The sequence below is a fragment of the Chiloscyllium plagiosum genome, unplaced genomic scaffold (genome assembly GCF_037043375.1).
Source record: "Chiloscyllium plagiosum isolate Xiang-an unplaced genomic scaffold, Cpla_swu_hap1 HiC_scaffold_53X, whole genome shotgun sequence".
In the NCBI taxonomy this organism is placed as follows: domain Eukaryota; kingdom Metazoa; phylum Chordata; class Chondrichthyes; order Orectolobiformes; family Hemiscylliidae; genus Chiloscyllium; species Chiloscyllium plagiosum.
Genome location: NW_028270191.1, coordinates 6,991,736 through 7,009,197, shown reverse-complemented (window position 1 = coordinate 7,009,197; position 17,462 = coordinate 6,991,736). Strand labels below are relative to the sequence as shown.

General features: G+C 44.9%; 1 long non-coding RNA gene across 1 annotated transcript in view; it reads right to left on the bottom strand.

The window, feature by feature from the left end:
- Nucleotides 1-4,122: 4,122 nt before the first annotated feature.
- The window catches only part of LOC122543400 (uncharacterized), a 54,489-nt gene continuing 41,149 nt past the window's right edge, over nt 4,123-17,462 (bottom strand). Inside the window, exon 3 of the long non-coding RNA XR_015755687.1 lies at nt 4,123-4,205. This is a non-coding gene — a long non-coding RNA (uncharacterized LOC122543400). The remainder of the gene's footprint in view (nt 4,206-17,462) is intronic.

Below are 17,462 nucleotides of genomic sequence, written 5' to 3'. Positions count from 1 at the left end.
AGTAAACCAGAGATCCCAAACCGCTGACGAGGTCCTGTACATAGAGATTGCTAGCATTGGTGATATGCTGTATACCTGGGGTCCCCAATCACTCATGAAGCACAGTAGACCAGAGATCCCAAACCGCTGACGAGGTCCTGTACATAGAGATTGCTAGCATTGGTGATATGCTGTATACCTGGGGTCCCCAATCACTCATGAAGCACAGTAGACCAGAGATCCCAAACCACTGACGAGGTCCTGTACATAGAGATGTAGAAACACTGAAATGGCCAGACAGTGGTGATGTTTTTGCTCTTGGCTTCTATTACCAACAAGCATGAGGCAAGTCAATTCAAGTTGTATCAATGGGTGTTGCATGTGGGTTTGTCCATTTTGAAATTGGTGGATTTTTTTTTGTTCATTCCAAACACACTGAACCATCTTTTAGTGTTTGCAGTTGCAATGCTGCCCCGGATTTGCATATTTGGGGCAGCATGGGGGCTCAGTGGTTAGCACTGCTGCCTCACAGTGCCACGGACCCTGGTTTGATTCCACCCTCGGGTGACTGTCTGTGTGGAGTTTGCACATTCTCCCTGTGTCTGTGTGGGTTTCCTCCAGGTACTCCAGTTTCCTCCCATGGTCCAAAGATGTGCAGGTTAGGGTGAATTGGCCATGCTAAATTGCCCCGTAGTGTTAGGCGCATTAGTCAGGGGTCAATATAGGGTAGGGGAATGGGTCGGGTGGGTTATTCTTCGGAGGGCCAGTGTGGACTTGTTGGGCCGAAGGGCTTCTTTCCATACTGTAGGAAATCTAATCTATTCTAATCAGTGTTGAGTTACAGACTGTACTGATATCTCAGCGTGCATCGACTCTGTCAATCACTGGTGAGTGTTGTATTTCAGTGATCAAACCTTCACTTCTGGTCATTAGCTTCTGACTATCTGGGGGAAGCTGCTGTGCACGAATTGGCCATCGTGTTCCTTACATTACAACTTTTGAGTTCATCATAGAAACAAGGCTTTTCATTGGCTGTGAAGCGATTTGCAACACTTTGAGAATGTAAATGATGCGATATGAATGCAAGTCTTTTGTCCTTTAATGGCATGACATCATTCTCCATAAAAAAACTCAGTTCATCCTAACCCTAGCCACCTTCCTGGGCAATAATCACCTGTATTCTCCTGTGCATAAGGGCAGCACGGTGGCTCAATGGTTAGCACTGCTGCCTCACAGCTCCAGGGATCCAAGTTTGATTCCATCCTCGGGTGATTGTCTGCATGGAATTTGCATATTCTCCCTGTATCTTTGTGAGTTTCCTCCCACAGTTCAAACATGTACAGGTAAGGATTGGCCGTGCTAAATGATATGCTTTATGCTTCCGGGCAATGGAACAATGGGAGTGACGTGGTGGCTCAGTGATTAGCACTGCTGCTTCATAGCACCAGGGACCCAGGTTCGATTCCAGCCTCAGGCAACTGTCTGTGTGGAGTTTGCACGTTCTCCCCGTGTCTGTGTGGGTTTCCTCCGGGTGCTCCGGTTTCCTCCCACAGTCCAAAGATGTGCAGGTCAGGGGAATTGCCCATGGTAAATTGCCCGTAGCGTTAGGTGCGTTAGTCAGAGAGAAATGGGTCTGGGTGGGTTACTCTTCGGAGGGTCTGTTTCCACACTGTAGGGAATCTAATTTAATCTCACTGTGGCTTAATTGCTGAGTCAAGATTAGAGTGGTGTTGGAAAAGCCCCTGATGAAGGGCTTTTGCCCAAAACATCGATTTTCCTGCTCCTCGGATGCTGTCTGACCTGCTGTGCGTTTCCAGCACCACTCTGATCTCCAGCATCTGCAGGCCTCACCTCTGCCTGCCTCGCTGACACAAACATCCTTCCTCAGGATGACTTTAGCTTTCGATAGGACCTGAAACGACTGGCAGAGGTTCAGGCCCCAGTCGCACTAGCCATCATGTTCACTATCTCTCTTTGGCAGTCCTATGGATTGCAGGGAATGTCTGCTACGCCTTGCCAGAGGATAAGGAGAAGGAAAGACAGGGATGGGGGGGGAATGTCAGAAAAAGGTAAAGGAGGTGGCAAAGGGAAAGTAAATAGCTCAGCAAGCAGCAGCATTTCTTTAAACAAACTCACGGTCAGTCTGTTGCTAATGAAAGCTCTCAGAGTTTCTTCAGCTTTCTTCTTACTCCCACATCCTTCCTTAAGGCCAGTGCTGAGGTCAAACCCACTCTTCTTTGAGCAGGTGACCAGGGTTGCGCAGAATCCCTACAGTGTGGAAGCAGGCCACTTGGCCCATCAAGTGACCACTGATCCTCTGAAGAGCATCTCACCCAACTCTGCACTTTCCATGACTAACCGCCGCCCCCCCCTCCTAGCCTGCACATCCCTGGTCACCATGAGCAATTTAGCATGGCCAATCCACCCTAACCTGCACATCTTTGGACCGTGTGAGGAAACTAGAGAAAACCCACACAGACACGGGGAGAACTTACTAACTCCACACAGACAGTCGCCTGAGGGTGGGATCGAACCCAGGTCCCTGACACTGTGAGGCAGCAGTGCTAAAGCCACTAAGCAAGTGCTTGTGTTCTAGCCTATTATAGTCCTTCTTAGATACCCTCATTGCTGCCCCCTACTGTGTTGTTTTGGGTACTCCATTGGCTTCTTTCAGATCAATGAAGGTGCTCTGTGAAGCAATAAGGGTTAGCTCAATTGGCTGAACAGTTGGTTGGTGATGCCATTTCTGTGGGTTCAGTTCCCATCCCTAACTGAAGTTACCATGATGATTCCTCCTTAGCCCCCTTGTCCGAGGTGTGGTGACCACCAATTGTCTCTTTTTCTCGAATGAGAAAGTCACCCCATGATGACTTTACCTTTTCCACATGACTATCATGCTCCCCTCCGCCATTGTGAAAAGGTTCCCATCTCTACATTCTCTCAAAGCCGGCAGCTTTAGGACCAGATTTTGAATGTGGCTCGGTGATGTGATATGTAGACCTATACACAGGAGGGTCAAATCATTGAGATTCGGGCTGATATAAAGGGTCGCACAGTTCTCAAAGCACTGCCGAGCAATAAGCATGGGCCTGTGTGTTACCACTTCCCAGCTGTGCTCTGGGGTGAGTCTGGTTTACTTATGGGAAAACCATCCCGCAATGTACCCATGCAGTTGCCTGATGTTTCATAACAGGGGTTGTAAATAATTGGCTGCAAATCTCCAGGCCACATCTATCACTGTCAGTTTTACTCTTAAAAATAGACTGGGAGTCTTGAAAGCTTACTCAGCTGTCGCAGGCATGACAGATAGAGGATACTCGACTAAGGGGGCAGAACTGGACTGAAGGACTGGATCTTAATTTAGAAGGGAATTTGTAAACGCTTAGATTGAGCTGGAGGGTGTCCCCTTGTACTGAAAGTAAAAGATGCACAGATGAGGATTTGCCCTTTTATTCTTAAAAGGCATTCTAATTATATGGGACGACAGCTATCATTAAACACAGAGAATAATGCTTTCTATTTAATGAAAACCACTATTTCTACAGCACAGGACAGGAAGCGACCCATAAGTACCTTACATTTGTACAACTCCAATGCTACGATAGAATCCTCATCCTAGCCCCACTCCTCCACCAACCATATTGTAGAATTAACAATATATTTCCCAGTTACCAATTAATGTCTTATACATATCAGGCTTCAAACAAGATATATAAGCCAGGTTTATTAATAACCTCTATTAAGGGCTTATTATCAAAACAAAACTTATTCAATAAAGATGCAATAATTGATTAACATACTCGGTCAGCAAATGCAACTATAAATACTTATCCCTCTAAAGAACTCAAGCATCCACACTTTAGGGGAAAAATTGGATTTCAGCCTGCAGAGATTCACTTTGGAAATAATAAAAACACTTAATGGCCATCAGCATTAGTCTTGAAGGCAAAAAAGATCAAGTATATAATGTTCCAAAGTCTGTTGCTCCAATGTTGTGACACGGTTGTCACTGGAGTCTTGGTTGACACAGCTTGCTCAGGAAATATAATATTGAGCTGTCAGGTGGTAGTGTGGGGAAAAATAGAGAGAAAAAAAAAATAAACAGGAGCATCTGCCCTTTGAGAAGAGCACTGCTTGTCACTGGCCACTTGGGTGTTTTCTTTCTTCCTAGTGGTGGATTATAAATAAAGATTTGCATGCTTGTTGTTTTTCACTGTGTCCGAAACCTGCAAGAAAACAAAAATAACCAGGAGTGTCAGAGGTTCTGTTCACTCTGAGATCTGGCTCTGAGGGAGCTGGATCAGTGTCAGGGACTCTCCACATGTAAGTAAAGGGGGACTTGGTGACAAGATACTGGCCTCTACGGTGTTATTTCAACTGCTTTCATGGCCATTTCAACTGATTAGATTAGATTAGATTACTTACAGTGTGGAAACAGGCCCTTCGGCCCAACAAGTCCACACCGACCCGCCGAAGCTTAACCCACCCATACCCCTACATTTACCCCTTTACCTAACACTACGGGCAATTTAGCATGGCCAATTCACCTGACTTGCACATCTTTGGAGTGTGGGAGGAAACCGGAGCACCCGGAGGAAACCCACGCAGACACGGGGAGAATGTGCAAACTCCACACAGTCAGTCGCCTGAGGCGGGAATTGAACCCGGGTCTCTGGCGCTGCGAGGCAGCAGTGCTAACCACTGTGCCACCGTGCCGCCCACAATGAACTGCTTTCATTAAACTTTTAATTCCAGATTTTTATTGAATTCAATACTCATTGTCTCTCTGGTGGGATTCAAACACCGATTCCCCAGAACATTACCTGGCTCTCTGGATTATTCACCCAGTAACAACACCAAGAGGCCATTGTCTCCCCTAAGTAAATGCTGTAAATGGAAAAAGAGGGATTGTCCTTAAGGACATTTGGGCTAGGGTAATGATGAGGCAAGACTTCGTGAATCTAACTCTTGGATCCTGCAGTAACCCTGGTCCATTTTCCTGGGGTGGGTTATATTTGGCATGTAAAGCGTTGTTCTGTTACTGATATGACCATTTTTTCAGTGTCAGTCTAGAAAGTAGACCAAAGGACTGTACGACATAGGAGCAGAAATTAGGCCATTCAGCCCATTGAGTCTGCTCCACCATTCAATCATGGCTGATAAGTTTCTCAACCCCATTCTTCCACCTTCTCCCCATAACCTTTGATCCCCTTAACAATCTAGAAAGTGAATAACAGCAAGCTATTCCTTCGTAAGGAACATTCATAATAGGCCTCTGGATAACTGACAGTGGGGATGTCAAGATAATTGCAATGCTCATCCTTCAACTGGTTGGGACTAGTTCATTACAAACTGGACACTGAACTTTCTGGGGAAACATGGACCCAGAGTCACAGAGGTGCTGGGGTGCAGAAGGAAGCCATTAGGGCTGTCATGTCTGCACTGGTTCATTAAATGAGCATCATTGCCAAGTGCCAATTTCCTGCATTTCCCCATTATCTTTGCATGCTAGTTCCATCCAAATCACCATCCAATGCCTCAGATGAACCTGCCTCCATCACACTTCCCAACAGTGCATTCCATCAGTATTTCACTCATTGCCTTTTGTTGAGCCATCACCAGAGTTTCGCCCATACAGTGTAAATCCTTCAGCATTTAGCTGCCATGCCGCAGAAAGCCCTATAAATATATTAAGATTATGCATTTTTGCATTTTATTACATATTTTTCCCTCGAAAATATCTGAACTTGGTTCATATTTATTTCAGAAGATAGGAAATAAAAAGAAAACTGGAGTGTCAGGGGTTCTGTTTATCCTAGGTGCTGGCTGCGAGCTAGCTGGGTCAGTGTCATGTGCTATGCGCATGTAAGTAAAGGGTGATTTGGTGATGGGCTACTGGCCTCTGTGGAGTTACTTCACTTACCAGTCATGTGATTTTCTAGGTGGAGTCCACCTGACGAAGGAGCAGCGCTCCGAAAGCTTGTGATTTCCAATAAACTTGTTGGACTATAACCTGGTGTTGTGTGACTTTTGACCTTGTCGGCCCCAGTCCAACACCAGCACCTCGCCCTCTTGGAGATTTGGATGAGAAAAAAGCTCCAATATTCCCAATGACCTTTTCAGCGATCTCTTTTAAAGAAACTCCAGGTATTTCTGCAAAACTTTCAATAAATCAATTATTCCACAACCCTCCAAAACCGAAGTCCTCCAAGAAATATGAAGTGTCCTTGTAAAACTCCAGAAAGAGTGTTTCTATAGCAGTGTGAACTCAGGGCATATAAAGCACTTTACATTTTTTTGATGTGTAGTGTTAAGGCTACTCACTGGCCAAGGAACCCAAATCTGTCATATTTCCAGACAGCATTCCCCCAAATTGTCAAACTCCTGGGTGTTCTCTTGGTTGGTTGCAACAAAGGATCCCCCTCCTTTGTGCAATCCCTGTGAATTTGCATTTTGAAAGGAAATTTCTTGAGTTTTTTTTTTCATTCATATGCAGAAGAGAGTTGCTGGATTAGGCAGCATTTAGTACACAGGAACTGAATGTCTTGCGAGGCTATTTTAGATGGTAGTAAAGAGTCAACCACATTGGCTGTGGGTCTAGAGTCATGTATAGGTCAGACTGGGTAAGGATGGCAGATTTCCTTTCCTCAAGGATATCGGTGAACCAGATGGAGGTTGAACCAAAATATTAGCTATCATTAGACTAGCTTCTTATGAAATTGAATTCAAATTTCAGCATCTGCCATCCTGAAGAAGGGCGCATGCCCAAAACGTCGATTCTCCTGCTCCTTGGATGCTGCCTGACCTGCTACGCTTTTCCAGCAACACATTTTCAACCCTACCCAGAACATTAACCTGGATGACTAACTCAGTAAGATCACCATGATACCACTGCCTTCTGAATCACAAGAGTGAGTTCATTAGTTATTAACCACACAGAGAAAGAATTAAGGCACATACAGATCATTCTCTGGGTCATTCATAAAGAGTAGATACTGGGACCTTGGGTGATACCAGTAGTTTTTGGCTTTGTAGATTAATTGAAATGCTTTTGGCCTGTTTCCTTTGGACAGTTTGCCAACTGGTTTACAGCACTCAGATTGAGAGTCATTTATCTGCAATGTAGGAGTAATTGTTGGATGGTTCTTTGACTGCAACTTTCACAGATGACTAATGCTCAAACCCAAGTTAGTGTGTATATGAAACTCACCTCACTAGCACACACAGGCTAGGGTGGAAGCTAGCTTTTAATCCTGGTCCTCATGTCTTCTTGCAAGGTGAATTACAAACACATACCTTGTCCAGATTGCTGTCCTTTCTCCCATTATATCCACAGTCTGAGATATCCGTGGAAGATTACAGTTCAGTTTCTCATGAATTTGGTTTTTGAAGCTTCCTTGATGCCTTCAGACATGATATTCCAGGCTTCCTTTCCAGACAGCTACTGGATTTACATCTGCAGTCATCGTTTGGCCGTAACTTCTCTTTGGAAAAAGACACACCCACTCATATTGTAATTAAAGGTTCAGTATGCCAGAGGTAGTCCAGGCTTCTTAACCTTCTGCCTTTCCCCACCCAAGTCTCAATGACATAATCAGATTCGATGGTGCTTAAAGCAATCTTCGGCATTAACCCTTTCACAACCATTACCGTGTACAGCACGAATGAATTGAAGACCCTGCCTCCGTTACATTCAAATGATCCTCTGAGAGAAAATATTTCACCTCGTCTTTGTCTTAAAAGGGAGTCCTTCTTACCTTAAACTAGGACTCCGAGTGTTAATCTCCATGCACAAGAGGCAGAAGTCACATGACACCAGGTTTTAGTCGAACAGATTTATTTGAAATCACACAAGCTTTCAGAGCGCTGCCCCTTCGTCAGGGGCAACCGTGATCTTGGGTTCACGTCGCCCTACAGGTGACCCCACCACACGTTTCCGTATCTGTAAAATCTTCCTTACTGTCTTGTTCTGACAACATCCCCTTGATAAATTGTTGTGATCTCTCTAACTTAATTAGTTTGTACAGGTTTGAATTACTTATTACACTCTCTCTCTCACACACACACACACACACAAATCTATGCAGATAGAGTCATAGAGGTGTACAGCACGGAAACAGACCCTTCGGTCCAACCCATCCATGCTGACCCAGATATCCCAACCCAATCTAGTCCCACCTGCCATCACCCGACCCATATCCCTCCAAACCCTGCCTATTCATATACCCATCTAGATGCCTTTTAAATGTTGCAATTGTACCAGCCTCCACCACATCGTCTGGCAGCTCATTCCATACATGTACCACACTCTGCATGAAAAAGTTGCCCCTTAGGTTCCTTTTATATCTTTTCCTCTCTCACCCAAAACCTATGCACTCTATTTCTGGACTCCCCCAGCCAGGGAACAGACTATCCATGCCCCTCATGATTTTATAAACCTCTATAACATCACCCCTCAGCCTCCGACACTCCAGGGAAAACAGCCCCAGCCTATTCAACCTCTCCCTATAGCTCAAATCCTCCAACCCTGGCAACATCATTGGAAATCTTTTCTGAACCCTTTCAAGTTTCACAACACCTTTCCGATAGGAAGGAGACCAAAATTGCATGCAATATTCTAAAAGTGGCCTAACCAACATCCTGTACAGCCGCAACATGTACTCAATTCTCTGACCAATAAAGGAAAACATACCAAACGCCTTCTTCACTATCCTATCTACCTGCGACTCCACTTTCAAGGAGCTATGAACCTGCACTCCAAGGTCTCTTTGTTCAGCAACACTCTCTTCGACCTTACCATTAAGTGTATAAGTCCTGCTAAGATTTGCTTTCCCAAAATGCAGCACCTTGCATTTATCTGAATTAAACTCCATCTGCCACATCTCAGTCCATTGGCCCATCTGATCAAGACCCCATTGTAATCTGAGGTAACCTTCTTCGCTGTCCACTACACCTCCAATTTTGGTGTCATCTGCAAACTTACTAACTGTACCTCTTATGCTCGCATCCAAATCATTTATGTAAATGACAAAAAGTCATGGACCCAGCACCGATCCTTGTGGCACTCCACTGGTCACAGGCCTCCAGTCTGAAAAACAACCCTCCACCACCACCCTCTGTCTTCTACCTTTGAGCCAGTTCTGTATCCACATGGCTAGTTCTCCCTGTATTCCATGAGATCTAACCTTGCTCATCAGTATTCCATGGGAAACCTTGTCGAACGCCTTACTGAAGTCCATATAGATCACGTCCACCACTCGCCCTCATCAATCCTCTTTGGTACATCTTCAAAAAACTCAATCAAGTTTGTGAGACATGATTTCCCATACACAAAGCCATGTTGACTATCCCGAATCAGTCCTTGCCTTTCCAAATACACGTAAATCCTGTCCCTCAGGTTTCCCTCCAACAACTTACCCACCATCGAGGTCAGGCTCACCGGTCAATACTTCCCTGGCTTGTCCTTACCACCCTCTTAAACAGTGGCACCACGTTAGCCAACCTCCAGTCTTCCGGCACCTCACCTGTGACTATCAATGATACAAATATCTCAGCAAGGGGCCCAGCAATCACTTCCCATAGAGTTCTAGGGTACACCTGATCAGGTCCTGGGGATTTATCCACCTTTACATCCAGCACTTCCTCCTCTGTAACATGGACATTTTTCAAGATCTCACCATCTATTTCCCTACAGTCTATATCTTCCATGTCTTCTCCACAGTAAACACTAAGGCAAAATACTTGTTTAGTATCTCATCCATCTCCTGCGGCTCCACACAAAGGCCACCTTGCTGATCTTTGAGGGGCCCTATTCTCTCCCTAGTTATCCTTTTGTCCTTAATGTATTTGTAAAAACCCTTTGGATTCTCCTTAATTCTATTTGCTAAAGTTATCTCATGCCCCCGTTTTGCCCTCCTGATTTCCCTCTTAAGTATACTCCTACTTCCTTTATACTCTTCTAAGGATTCACTCGATCTATCCTGTCTATACCTGACATATGCTTCCTTCTTTTTCTTAACCAAACCCTCAATTTCTTTAGTCATCCAGCATTCCCTATGCCTACCAGTCTTTCCTTTCACCCTGACAGGAATATACTATCTTTGGACTCTCTTTTGTTTATTTGCAGATAAATTCAATTTTGTTTGAAAAACACATAATTTGTAGTTAGAGTCTGTCAATGTGGCATCTTTTGAATTTCAGCTTTCGGAATAAAACCAGCCTGACTCCAGGTTGAAACTCTGAGCCAGATTCTGAACAAAGCCTCACACCTACAATTCAGTGTCTGACCTGAGATGTCACTTTTGTCTATTCCCATCGCTCTGCCTGATTGTCATGACAGCGCAGCACTGACATTGACTTTATAAACACTTTACCCGCCGTCTAACACTCTTGGTGACTTACAGAGATGTATTATCTGACGCTCCACTCACACCAGTTGTATCATCTTTTGATCTCTCTGCCAATAAACTCTGTGTCTGTGTGCCCTGCTCTCTCATTGCACCTGATGAAGGGCCTGCACTCCGAAAGCTTGTGTGATTTCAAATAAACCTGTCCACCCCAGTCCAACACTGGCACCTCCACATCATGTACCCCAAAAGAGGGGGACATGATTCATTCAGCACCTACCCTGCCCAGTCTCTCAAGTCATTATACATTTCAATAAGATCACCTCTCATTCTTCTAACCTCCAATGGAGAGAGGCCTAACCTATTCAACCTTGCTTCATGAGATAAGCCTTTCATCCCAGGAATGAGTTGAGTGAAACCTCTCTGAACTGATTCTAAAGGAATTATAGTTTTTTTTCAAATAAGGAGATTAAAAAAAACTTCAGATGCAGTCTCACCCTGCTTCACTATTCTATTCCTCCGCTATTAAATGTCAGCATTCGCTTTGCCTTCCTCGTCACGCTGTTTTGTATTTCATACACCAGGACACCCAGATCCCTCGGAACCTCAGAATCCTGCAACCTTCCTCATTTTTTATTTTAAAAAAGTGCTGCTTTTCTATTCTTCCTGCCAAAATGGACACATTTATGCTGACTCACATTATACTCCATCGGCCAAATCTTTGCTCCCTCAGGTAACCTGTCCTCTCTCGCTTTGTAGACTCCCTGCCCCTTCTTGACAATTTGCTTTCCTCCCAATCTGGGTGTCGTCAGCAAATTTAGTGGCCACACATTCGCTCCTGTCACCAAATTCATTGAGATAGACTGTAAATAATTGAGGACCTTGCGGCACTCCATTTGCGAGAGCCCGCCGACTCAAGAAGACCAATTTATCCCTACCTTCTGCTTCCTGCTAGCACAACATAGAAAATAGGAGAAGAAGTGTTTCCTTCAAGCTTTGCACCTGCTCAGCTATTCCATATCAGGTCAGAGGCTAGGAATCCTGCTGCAGGCAACTCACCTTGCCAAAGCTAAAATGCTGGGGGACCTTATTGGAAGAGAATCCTGATGTATTTTTGACAACCCCTATTAAACCTCTCCTTAACCTTCGTTGCTCTAAGGAGATTAATCCCAGCTTCACCAATATTTCCACATAACTGAACTACCTGGTATTATCCTGCGAAGTACGGAAAATAAAGAACATGGAAGTATGGGAAGGGTTAAAGCACGAAGACCACTGGGAATCTGTGTTCTGTGGAAGGCAGGATGGGATAACCACAGTGGAACATTCTTACACCAATTAGCAGAGTAAGGTTAAAGCTGAAAGGTCACTATGGCGAGATGAGATAACATAAGTAATAAAGGAAGTTTCTCTGTTAAGTGTTATTATGACAGGATTGGGACAATAAATATCTAATTAATAATTAGTAAAGTCAGCTTGAGACAGGAGACTATTGTAACAGATGGAATAGCTAAATATCTATCATGATAGGTTAGTCTGGAATTGAAGATCACTGTAGCACAGTTAGCAATAAATATCTAACCGTGACATTAGAATAGCATTAAGTAGAATGTACAACTAAAGAGATAATGGGAATTAACATCACTGGTTTATTGTGTAGCTAGAGTGAGGTACTTTGATTAATATAGTTGAACATGCTGATAACCTAACAGAAACATTTAAAAAAAGATATAAAAATCCATGGACCCTGAGGTTCGGGGGCATTCGAGAATCTGCTTTCTCAGTGTCACGGTTTTTTGTTTGCAATTAAAGGACCTACTTCTTGAAGAACTCTCTGTGTCGCCTGGCGGTTCTCTATATTTTCTCCCCAACAGAAGCTTCCTATCTCCCCAATCCAGGACCTTGACACTGCTCCTGTCATGAGGTGCCCGGTATTTTCGCTGAGGCCTAGTCAGAGATTTGTAAAGATTTTAGCGTGAACCTGTTTCTCTAGTCAAAGCCCTCGTTGACACCACTGAGTACCCCTGACATTTTCTTGACAGTGCCAACAGCTTGCTCCGTCACCCGTAAACAGTTGTGAATCTTCACCCCTCGGCTCCCTCTGTTCTTGAACCCCCATCAGAATCGTACAATTTCGACTACACTATGTTTCAAAGTACAGTCCTCTTAACATGGGTTACTTCACAACTGGATAAATGTCTGCCTCTTTCATCAGTTCAACCTCTGTGTTCCTGCAATCTTCTGCTGAAACCTGCACACAATGACAAGCTTCAAATCATTTACGAACTTTGCACTCCCTCTACCCAGGTCTCATTTAGAGTCGTACAGCACAGAAACACGCCCTTCGGCCCAACGTGTCCATGCCAACCAGGTTTCCTAAACCGAACGGGTCCCATTTGCCAGCATCTGGCCCATATCCCTCCAAACCCTTCCTATTCATATACCCATCCAGATGCCTTTTAAATGCTGTAATTGTACCAGCCTCCACCACTTCCTCTGGCAGCTCATTCCATACACACACCACCCTCTGTGTGAAAACATGGCCCCCTAGATCCCTTTTATATCTTTCCCCTCTCACCCTAAACCTATGCCCTCTAGTTCTAGACTCTCCTCCCTTCGGAAAAAGACCTTGTCTATTTATCCTGTCCATGCCCCTCATGATTTTATAAACCTCTATAAGGTCACCCCTCAGCCTCTGACACTCCAGGAAAAGAAAACAATGGTCCTAATAAAGATCCCTGCGTATCCACTGTATACATATTTCCATATTCATTTATAAAAATCATTTATTTACTTCTCTGCCTCTTGTTCCTTTGCCAGGTTGCCAATCCCTTTAATGCGACATGTTTCCATTTTCCAAATAACTCTGTTCTGTGGTACCATCACCACCTTCACGTCTACTACACCATCTTTTTTTCAACTCTCCCTACCACAACATAAAATAACTCAATCAGGTTGGTCAGGCCTAAATTTGCCATTAACACTGGCTGTGCATTATGAACCCATGCTTTTCCAAGTGATAAATATTTGGTCTTTGACAATGATCTCTGCTGGTTTTCCCACAGACATAAAACTGACTGACCTGTTGTCTTCGGGGTAATTCCTCTCCCATTTATTGAACAGAGATGTAACATTGATAGTGTTCTAGTCCTTAGGCATTTGACTGATATATGAGGAGGATTGGAAGATTGAGGTCTGAATTTCCTCTATCTTAATCCTTGCTTCCCTCTGAAGGGAAAGATACATCCCATCTGGATGTGGTAGTGCTTGTTAACATTAAGTGATGCCAGTGTCAAAAAGTGTGGCGCTGGAAAAGCACAGGAGACCTTGGATGCTGTCTGGCCTGCTGTGTTGTTCCAGTGCCACACTTTTCTGCTCTGATCCCCAGTACCTGCAGTCCTCGCTTTCTCCTAGTTTAGTGATGCCAACCTCACCAGCACTTATTTTTGTACCTGTGCTTATCCTATCCAAGACTTTTATTTGAGTTCTACAGCATGGAGGCGGGCCCTTTGGTCCAAACTGGTCCGTGAGGAGAAAGTGAGGACTGCAGATGCTAGAGATCAGAGTCGAGAGAGTGGTGCTGGAAAAGCACAGCAGGTCAGGCAGCATCTGAGGAGCAGGAGAATCGACATTTCGGGCACAAGCCCTTCATCAGGCTGAGAGATAGTTGGGAGAGGGGTGGGGCTAGAGGGAAGGGAGCAGAGAATGTAACAAGTTGGTGAAGGTGGGGGAGAAGGTGAGAGGTCAGAGAGGAGGATGGAGCAGATAGATTGGGAGAAAGATGGACAGGTCAAGAGGGCGGTGCCGAGCTGGAGGTGTGGGACTGGGATAAAGTGGGGGGGAGGGGAAATGAGGAAACTGGCGAAATCCACACTGATCCCGTGTGGTTGCAGGGTCCCAAGGCGGAAGATGAGGCGTTCTTCCTCCAGGCGTTGGGTGGATAGGGTTTGGCAGTGGAGGCCCAGGACCTGCATGTGCTTGACAGAGTGGGAGAGGGAGTTAAAGTGGGGTTGGTGGGTGCAGGTGTCCCAGAGATGTTCTCTGAAATGATCCGCAAGTTGGCGTTCTGTCTCCCCGATGTAGGGGCGAACACACCGGGTGCAACGGATATAGGAAACGACATTAGTGGAGGTACAGGTAAATTTCTGTCAGATATGGAAGGATCTTTTGGGGCCTTGGACGGAGGTGAGTTGGTTGGGGGTGGGGGGGGGGAGAGTCATGGAGGGAATGGTCTCTCCGAAATGCTGATAGGGATGGGGAGGGAAATATACTCCTCGTGGTGAGGTCTGTTTGTAGGTGGCAGAGGATGATGTGATGTATATAGAGGTTGGTGGGGTGGAAGGTGAGGACCGGGGGGGGGGGGGGGGGGTTGTGTGTCTGTCCTTGTTGCATTGGGATGGTTGGGGTTCAAGGGCAGATGTGCTGAAGTGGAGGAGATGCTCTGGAGGGTATCGTCCATGCTGACCAAAGCATCCAACCATGCTAACCCCATTCCCCTGCACTTGGCCCATATCTTTTGAATCCTTTCCTATCCATGGATTTGTCCAAATGCCTTTTACATGTTGTTAATGTGCTCGCCTCAACCACTTATACTAGCAGCTCATTCCATATGCACACCACCTTCTGTGTAAAAAAGTTGCCTCTCAAATTCCCATTTATTCTTTCTCCTCTAACCTTAAACTGATGACCTCTAGTCCTCAATTCCCCACCCCTGGGAAAAAGACTGAGTGCATTCACCTTATCCATGCCTCCCATGATCTTATACACCTCTATAAGATCCCTTCTCAGTCTCCTATGCTCTAAAGAAAAAAGTCCTAGCTTGTCCAACCTCTCCCTATAACTCAGACCCTCGAGTCCAAGCAGCATCCTTTTAAATTTCTTCTGCACTCTTTCCAGTTTAATAACATCCTTCCTACAGCAAGGTGACCAAAACTGAACACAATACTCCAAATGCAGCCTTACCACCGTCCTGTACAACTGCAACATAACTTCCCAACTTCTCTACTCAATGCCCTGACTAACAAAGGCCAGTGTGCCAAAAGCCTTCCTCACTGCCCTGTCCACCTGTGACTCCACTTTCAGAGAACTGTGCACCTGAACTCCAAGGTCCCTCTGTTCCACTACACTCCTTAAGGCCCTACCATTCACCATGAAACTCCTGCCTTGATTTGACTTTCCAAAATGCAAGATGCAATATCCCTCCTGTCCCTTACACACACTTCACTCTGAAATTGTGTGAGGACCCTTGTCTTCAAAACCAACCACAAATTGTTCAATCTGTCTTGCTGCCTGCTTACACAAGAAGATTTCCAAAGGTCAGTCCATTCATCCTTTCCCCTTTAATATAGGTTTCTAAACTATTAGGGAGTCCATTTTATGATACCTGCTAATCTCGTTTTGCCCTTCTTATTTTGCATTTTTGCCCCACACTCTACTTGGATTTCAACGATATTCTGCACCTGACTTTTGTACTATAGAACCAGACTGTAGAGGTGTAATATCATGGTGAAAATTACAGGCTTGAGGGGGACTGTAATATCATGGGTCAAATCAAAGGCTCGGGGGAGGTGATGTCATTAGGTCTGAATGTGTGATATGCTGATAAGATAGTGTATGTATCATCACAGGAAGTGATGCAATGTCACATGATATTGCTGGGTCTCTCACAGCCTTGTGGCAAGATGAAGCCACAGTAAGATAGAGTCATAGAGTCATCGAGATGTACAGCACGGAAACAGACCCTTCGGTCCAACCCGTCCATGCCGACCAGATATCCCAACCCAGTCTAGTCCCACCTGCCAGCACCCGACCCATATCCCTCCAAATCCTTCCTATTCATATACCCATCCAAATGCCTCTTAAATGTTGCAATTGTACCAGCCTCCACCACTTCCTCTGGCAGCTCATTCCATACCCTCTGTGTGAAAAAGTTGCCCCTTAGGTCTCTTTTATATCTTTCCCCTCTCACCCTAAACCTATGCCCTCTAGTTCTGGACTCCCCGACCCCAGGGAAAAGATTTACCCTATTTACCCTAGCCATGCCCCTCATAATTTTGTTGTTTCTTGAATCAATGTTGTTTCTTAAATAATGTTTCCTTTACCTGAGCAGAATCTATAAATATTCTTTAGCAGTGCAATGTGATCAAGAATATTACAATTCTGTTACTTGTATGCCCTATTTTGACCCTGATTAACCGAGCACTGTGTGGATTCATTATGCTACGCAGCGTGGGACTAGGAGGGGGCTCAGTTCAGTGGGAAGTCTCTCCGATTTAGTCAATGTCTATGGTATACTGTCAGGGAGGTGGTCATAGTGGGATGGGTTCCTGCTGCATTGCAGAGAAACGAGTGACTGTGGCTCATGGGATTGTTCAGGTGAGCACTCTTAGCAGCTCTCAATGGGCTCTGTGCTTGTTTCCACTTGACTGACACCGCATCATTGCAAAAGGGCAACTATAAGATGTGGTCTGTCGGTCCACTGGGCAATAGCATTGTTCAGAAATGGCATAAATTGTGCAATAAGCCAAAATGAGCAATCTTTCCTTGCCATTGCAGCCTATTTCCACTCAACAGCTCGCACTTGTAAATACTGGTTGTACCTCTAGGCTTTTCTGGAGGTGACTTGCTCATGAATGACACAATAACAGAGCATTTCAGTACAGAAATCGTTCAGCATGAATTTGCAAGAAAATCCCACTATTTGCAGAAAAGCCACAAAGCATGCTCCAATGGCTGACTATGGAGTGAGGCCACAGCTCAGCCATGATCTCATTGAATGGCGGAACAGGCTGGAGGGGCTGAAAGGCCTATTCTTGCATTCCTAGCAATGTGTGTGTGCAATGCTATAAAGGACCAAAATTAGTGACAATTTTGCTTCAGAATTGCACCTCTTGTTTTGGATGAGAACTCTTTGCTAAAGTGTGTACAATAAGAAAGCACCAGGCGATTTGGATGTGTCCTTGTCTGTAAATAGTTTTGTTAAAATGACCTCACCATAAATGTCCAGATGGATGGGTGCTGGAATACTTCAAAAAATGTTGGCATCAATGCCAAGGTTATAAGTGAAAGGCATGTCGCTCAAACCTCAGAGGCTCAAGTACAGTTCATCACTTGCCTGATGTGTGACAGGGAAACCAT